The following is a 7,333-nucleotide window of genomic DNA, read 5'->3' as shown; positions in this document are numbered from 1 at the left end:
TATTTCCAGTGGAGAGAAATCCTCCCAGCGGAGGCATCAGGATGAGCACGTGGAGCATATGCAGGGGTCCTCTTGCTCTGTTTCCTAAACTTCCGCTGTCCCGAGGGCCAGAAGTGCCTTCCCTAGCCCTCCACGGTGGTGAGTAAGCCCGCCCTCTCTTCTGTGAGTCACCTGACTTGGAGCTGGTCCAGTCCTCTCTCTACCTCCTCCAGGAGCTTGCACAGGAGGGCTTTATTTTAGGTGTCCCTTGGATCCCAAAGGGTTGGCTGTGTGTGCCGAGTTTCCCTTGACTGTTGAGCACAGTGTCTTGGGTCTGGCGCTGGTGGGAGGGCAGTGATGGCTGCGGGTAGGTGAGGATGCATGTGGGACTGAGCCTGCGCACGGAGGACGGAGTGGTGGAGCAAGCAGGGGACAGGACGTTGCATTTCGAGATCTGAGGCTGGGTCAGATCCCTCCCCTCCCCCTTGACTTGGGTGCAGACTCCAATCCTTGGCCTCCAGCAGGGGTCCTGGTGCTGCTCCTCCTCTGCTCATCCAGTGAGTGGAGAGAGCCTTCTTGTCAGTTTCCGAGGCTCTTGTCTTTGCTTCTGACCACACCCTCCACATGGGCTGCCACAGGGAGCTGCCCACATGCCCAAGTCGATCAGTTGCTTCCTTGGTTAACACTCTTCCTGCAAAGTGGCTTGCCCTTCAAGTGGGAGGCGACTGTGTGCTGCACACATCAGTGCTGTTCACATCCACAGCCTGAACCGGCACAGAGGGAGGCCTTTCCAGTGCCCGCTTCCCCAGCCACTGTGCGCTCACTGGCAGACAGGTGGCCACAGTGGACTCAGGGGTCGACCAGCTGTCCCTCCGTAGCAGCAGGTCCTGTGACACCTGGTTTCAGAGATGTCCATTTCCCATCCGAGGATTACCTCCAGGGAGCCTTGCCTCACCCGCCCCCAGCAGAATGGTGGCACCCTTGAGCAAAGACCCCCTGAGCTTGAATCCTCTGCCTCTCGTCTATTGTCTGAAGCGCGCCGTGGACTGCCCTGGGACGGTGGCTGTATCGTCTCCATCTGAATCTCTTGTTCAGAACGCCGGGCAAGGCATCAGGGGTAGACAGTTTCTGCAATCTTGGGGCAGGGGAGGGGCTCAGTGGTGTTCATGTGAAAATGTGCACAACTCTTTTTCAATGTTAAAAAAAAAGCAGCCTTCCTGAGTGCTGTTTGCTTTCCCGGTGCAGGGTTTCTGAAATCTGTGCACCGGGATCGTGAGGAAGCATGTGAGAAACAGCTGTGGGTGCTGGCCCAGGTGTGGTGCTGAGCGGGTGTGAGATGAGGGCCTGGGGACCTACGCGGCACCCTGCTGCGGCCAGTCCTCGGGGAGGCTGCGGGAGGCTGAGGGAAGTGAGTCACAGGGGCACCCCTATGCTCCTGGCAGAGTGAGCTGAGGCCGGGACCAGACGCCCACCTGTCTTCCTTCCCTCTCATTACACTCTCAGCTCAGGGGTGGAGAAATTCTGCTCAGAAATGTCCCTGTGTGTCCTGAAGCTCCTCATTCCGCCTCCAACCCCTATAGATATGATCTGTGAGGTCACGTCTGAGGACTCGCTAATGCCTGGATGCTCCTGGGCACGGAGCCCCCATGGATCTGAGCCAGCGCCAGGCTGTGCCGGCTCTCAGCAGCCTCAGGCTTTGGGTTCTGCAAGAGCTGCGAGCTGCAAGCCAGGAGCTGCTTCAGCAGGGGCTTCTGGGGAATGTCCAGGTACTATGAGGCCCTGTGGTTGAGCTCCTCCTCTTGTTATTGTTCCACAGCAACCAACATGGGCTGGCCACCATGCCTTCCTGCAGAAGGTGATGAATAGAGGGTAAGCCTCCAGGTTTCCCTGTGCCCCTCCTAAGCCCATCTCAGAACCTCCTGGGAAAATGGGTCACTTTAATGCTGAAATGCACACAGGAAGGCATGGGGAAGAGCCAGCTTGCTGGACATAGGCCTTGTGTTCTTGGACTGGATGCAGCACGCAGAGGTTGCAAACACTGAGGCTGCAGTGGCCAGACAGGTAGGATGCATGCGTGGATGAGAGATCTTGGGAGCAGTGGGCAGCAGCAAGCTGGACAGTGTCTGAGAATATTCACACTCATTGCCGAGGCAGACGCTGTGTTGGCCAACCCTAACAAACACGCTGTGTGGTTTTAACTGGTGTTTGTGATGTGCATGGCACCTGTGTGTGACTCTTAGGATACACCTGGGCTTGCGTCTTGGGTAGTTTTCCCTTGTGTCTCATATCCCCGATGTGGTGTTCACTGAAATCCAAGACTCAAATAGGAGGAGACTTCAAAAAGTTAATGGAGGGGCCTGTGTTGTGGTGCAGTGGGTTAAGCTGCTGCCTGCGATGCCAGCATCCCTTATTAGTACTGGTTAGAGTCCCTGTTGCTCTGCTTCTTATCCAGCTCCCTGCTAAATGCACCTGGGAAGGCAGTGGAAGATGGCCTGAGTGCTTGGGCCCCTGCCTCCCATGTGGGAGACCTGAGTGAAGCTCCTGGATCCTGGCTTTTGTCTGACTTGGACTGGCCATAGTGGCCATTTGAGGAGTGAACCAGAGGATGGAAGACACTTCTTACCCTCTGTAACTGCCTTTCAAATAAATAAATCAACAAATCTTGAAAAACTAAACAAAGCACCAAAAAGTTCATATAATAAGGCATAAGTTTATTTTGGAGCAAAAAGTTTTGAAATTCATTTCATATATGTACCTTCTTTAAAACTGTAAAAAACTTGGCTGCACCACGGCTCACTTGGCTAATCCTCTGCCTGTGGTGCTGGCACCCCGGGTTCTAATCTCGGTTGGGGCGCCGGATTCTGTCCCAGTTACTCCTCTTCCAGTCCAGCTCTCTGCTGTGGCCTGGGAGGGCAGCAGAGGATAGCCCAAGTGCTTGGGTCCCTGCACCCGCATGGGAGACCAGGAGGAAACACCTGGCTCCTGGCTTCAGATCAGCATAGGGCGCTGGCCGTGGCGGCCATTTAGGGGGTGAACCAACGGAAAAGGAAGACCTTTCTCTCTGTCTCTCTCTCTCTCACTGTCTAACTCTGCCTGTCAAAAAAAAAAAAAAAAACTGTAAAAAACTTATCTTTTAATATCATTTTCCATGAACTTTTTTTTTTTTTTTTGGACAGGCAGAATTAGAGAGAGAGAGAGAGAAAGGTCTTCCTTCGGTTGGTTCACCCCCCAAATGGCCACTACGGCCGGCACGCTGCGCTGATCCGAAGCCAGGAGCCAGGTGCTTCTCCTGGTCTCCCATGTGGGTGCAGGGGCCCAAGCACTTGGGCCATCCTCCACTGCCTTCCCAGGCCACAGCAAAGAGCTGGACTGGAAGAGGAGCAACCGGGACTAGAACCTGGTGCCCATATGGGATGCCAGCGCTGCAGGCGGATGATTAACCAAATGATCCACAGTGCCGGCCCCTCCATGTGGTATATCTGGAAAACGATCTGCCCCTGGGGCGGATGAGAATCGTGCAGGGTATGTGGAAAGGAGAGACCAGAGCAGGTGGGAGAGCTTCAGAGATTGGCTCCAACTGGTCCCAGAGAGGGAGGTGCTGATGAAGACAGTAGCTAGCATTCATTGCGCTGTGTACTTGGTCTGACTTACAACATCTCATCCTCTCGACATCAGAATGAATGGTTCTCTCTCTCTTCACTTTGCACATCCTTAAAAGGTTGAATTGATTATAGCTGGTACTTACTCAGAGCCAGGTACTGCTTTCAGCACTACACACACATTAACCTATTGAACCCTCCTAAGTGAACTCCTAAAAATATTTTTCATTTATTCAGAAGTGGGGAGGGAGGCAGAGGGAGAGAGAGAGGTAGAGTGAGCGAGAGACAGGGAGAAGGATATCCCACTGCTGTTTTATTCTCCAAAGGCCTGCAATGGACAGGGCTGGGCCAGGCCAAAGCCAGGAGCCAGGAACTCACTCACCCAGTCTAGATCTCATGTGGGCAGTAAAGACCCAGATATTTGAGCCCTCACCTGGTTCCTCCCAGGTGCATGTAAGCAGGAAGCTGAGGTTGGGAGCAGAGCTGATGCTTGAACCCAGGCACTCTGATTTGGTATATGGGCATCCCAAGTGGCATCTTAACTGCTGGGACAGTGCCCCTCCCTTAAATAAGGTTTATTGTCATTGTCCTACTTTACACATGAGGAAGCTGAGACACAGGGAGCTTAAGACACCTGCTCAGTGCTACTCAGCTGCACAGAGGTCTGGGTTGGAGTGCAGATGGCTGGACCCCAGAGCTCTTGCCCTCTCTCACTTGTGAGAAGGTGTCTTTTAAGTGATGAGAGATTTTTGTTTCATATGTTCTTGCAACACACGCTAGGCAGACAGTGCAGGCCATAACCGGAGTAGAAATGAGATCAGGCCACAGCAAGCGATGCAGCTCAGGGAGGGTGCACAGCTCCTGGATATGCTCTGAGGGCAGTGGGTTACAGGCTGGGGTGGGGAACAGAGGCTGCTGGGAGCCAGAGCCAGGAAGCTGGATCACACCTTTGGATACAGGCATTTAACATGCCAATGAGGGACTCCTTTATTTTTTTTAACGATCTCTTTGAAAGCACAGTGATTAATAGAAACTTTGTAGTACAGAAAGCCCAGCGGGTCAGGAGAGGACTGCCACTGGAAAGAGTTTGCTACTCACAGTTCCCCAGAGGAGGGTGCATGTCAGGGAAGAGGCAGAGGAGTGCGAGTAAGTTAAGGCTTAGTTATGGCTATGGCTATGGTTTTCTTTTCTTTTCTTTTTTTTTAAAAAGATTTATTTATTTTATTTGAAAGTCAGAGTTACACAGAGAGAGGAGAGGCAGAGAGAGAGAGAGAGAGAGAGAGAGAGAGAGTTCTTCCACCTGATGGTCCACTTCCCAATTGGCCACATGGCTGGAGCTGTGCTGATCTGAAGTCAGGAGCCAGGAGCCTCCTCCAGGTCTCCCATGTGGATGCAGGAACCCAAGGACTTGGGCCATCCTCCACTGCTTTCCCAGGCCACAGCAGAGAGCTGGATCGGAAGTGGAACAGCTGGATCTCGAACCCATGCCCATATGGGATGCCGGCGCCCCAGGCCAGGGCATTAACCTGCTGTGCCACAGAGCTGGCCCCTATGGCTATGGTTTTCATAGTAAGGAACAGGGCAGCAGGGGTGGGCTGGGAGTTGACCCCCTTTTTTTTGAGTTACACAAGTATGAACCAAGTACCATTAACCTGAATAGGGTGTTGTTGTGTTTTGGTAATGGAAATGGCCCAGATTTCCGTTTCCAAGTCCCCTATTTGAAAAGATGTGCATATAGATTTACTTGCGTTTGAATAGTAGAGAAAGAAAACATTTTTCTTCGAATATATCTAAACATTGAAAACTGCTTTGTATGATTGTTGGGACACATTTTTTTTGGCTTCACGATGATGAGGAGGAGAGGAAACTCTGGTGAGAGACACCAGGTGCTAGGAATGGGGCCTTGTGGTTCCACTGACTGTTGCCGGGGATTGGTTGCTTGGGGTTCTTGTCTTTGCACAAGAAAAAATTCAGATGTGAGCCAGAGTAGTGGTAAGCATGATAGCAAAGTTTAGGGAAGAGAAATAATGAAGAGAGTACAGCTGGCGGCCCAGATGGCCATCTCAGTAAACATGGATTGGCTGTTTTGCTTATATTTAACAGGTTCTGGGGCAAGGGCTTTCCTCGGGTCTGGTGCCTGTCCCTGGGCACCTTGGGCAACGGAGAGTGGCTGAGAGTGTGCACACTGGTAAGTGAGGTGGTGGGGGTGTGCCGGTGTGCATGTGAAAGTGCAGGACTGTCTCTAGGAACTGGTTCACCCTGGCAGGGGCTGTGCCCCCTGGTTGGCAAGGCCCCAGGTGTCACAGCATCAGAACAGAGACCCTAAAAATGGGATTAATCCATGGCCTTTGGTCTGACTGCTCTCCGGGGCATGGCAGCACTGCATGTTTCAAGCACTAATCTAATAACAAACTCACTTGTCCAGGATGCTTTGTTGCAAAGGCTGGGTATAGCATGAGATTCTCCCTGCACCTGGCTGCCTGGTTATTGGTGATTTAGCAAGGGTGGGCCACAGGTGAAGGCACATGGGGTTTGCCGTGCCAGTGCTCAGGTGCTGTGCTGTGTGCAAGGGCTCCGGGGCCTGGGCTTTAGATGAGGACAGGCTGTGGCTCTGTCCTGCTGGGCAAGCAGGGTACCATAGCTCCACATCGAAGCAGGGGCCACTCCCTTGACAGGTGTGTGTATTACAAGAAGTGTCCAGCAGGTGGCAGTAAAGCACCTAGAGCGAACCAAGTCAGTCTAGTAGGACGGTTTCCCCCACAGGTAGGAAGGAAAGAAGGGCCTCCCAGGTTCACAGCTTTGAAAGGCCGCCCTGTTGGTGGGCTCCCTAGGATACTGTTCAGTTTGCAGGGTTTGCAAGTATGCCCCCTCCCCCAGGAGCAGTCGGCTTCGCACTCAGCCCCCGCAGAAGTTCCTTGCAGCTTGACTTTTTTTTTTTTTTTTTTGTTAATAGGCAGAGTGGACAGTGAGAGGGAGAGAGAGACAGAGAGAAAGGTCTTCCTTCCGTTGGTTCACCCCCTAATGGCTGCTGCGGCCGGTGTGCTGCGGCTGGCCCACTGCGCTGATCCAAAGCCAGGAGCCAGGTGCTTCTCCTGGTCTCCCATGCGGGTGCAGGGCCCAAGGACTTGGGCCATCCTGCACTGCACTCCTGGGCCACAGCAGAGAGCTGGACTGGAAGAGGAGCACTGGGAGAGAATCTGGCGCCCCTACTGGGACTAGAACCCAGTGTGCCGGCACCGCAGGCAGAGGATTAGCCTATTGAGCTGCGGTGCCGGCCCGCAGCTTGACTATTAGCTTTGATTTTTGGCTCTCAGAAGAGGACAAGTGAGCAGAGAACTCTGGGTAGGCCACATAACTCAAGGAGAGGAGGTGATACTTGAAGTCTGGAGTCCTGTCACCCTGTGGGAGAGGAAGGGGTTGGGGACCCTCACAGTCAGAGAAGGAGGTGGGTATGGCAGGATGTGCGAGCAACAGGTGAGAGACTGGGCTGGGCTGGTAGGGATGGACTGGGACATTAAAGGAATGGGTGCACCTGCTTGGGCACTCATGGAAAGCATGTGGCCTTGGACCCGTGAAGGGCACGGAGTAGGGGCAGGAAGAGTGGGCCTGAGCTCCCCAGCCCTTGCTGGGCTTGGGCTAGGGAAGGGCCTGTAGTATTCTGACATCTGGCCCTCAGCCCCTCCTGGGGACGAGGTGTCTTTGAGAGAGACACAGAGCTGGGACAAAGCTCACCTCCCATCTGTTCAGGCTGATGC

The 7,333-nt window shown here is 53.4% G+C and overlaps 1 long non-coding RNA gene across 1 annotated transcript in view; it reads left to right on the top strand.

Annotated features, from left to right (window-relative positions):
• Positions 1-787: 787 nt before the first annotated feature.
• The window catches only part of LOC127491638 (uncharacterized), a 28,488-nt gene continuing 21,942 nt past the window's right edge, over positions 788-7,333 (top strand). The window contains exons 1-2 of the long non-coding RNA XR_011387634.1: positions 788-2,040; positions 5,682-5,766. This is a non-coding gene — a long non-coding RNA (uncharacterized lncRNA). The remainder of the gene's footprint in view (positions 2,041-5,681; positions 5,767-7,333) is intronic.

This window comes from Oryctolagus cuniculus, chromosome 3 (genome assembly GCF_964237555.1).
Source record: "Oryctolagus cuniculus chromosome 3, mOryCun1.1, whole genome shotgun sequence".
In the NCBI taxonomy this organism is placed as follows: domain Eukaryota; kingdom Metazoa; phylum Chordata; class Mammalia; order Lagomorpha; family Leporidae; genus Oryctolagus; species Oryctolagus cuniculus.
The sequence above is the reverse complement of the archived record's forward strand: the minus strand, read 5'-3'. Positions and strand labels throughout refer to the sequence as shown.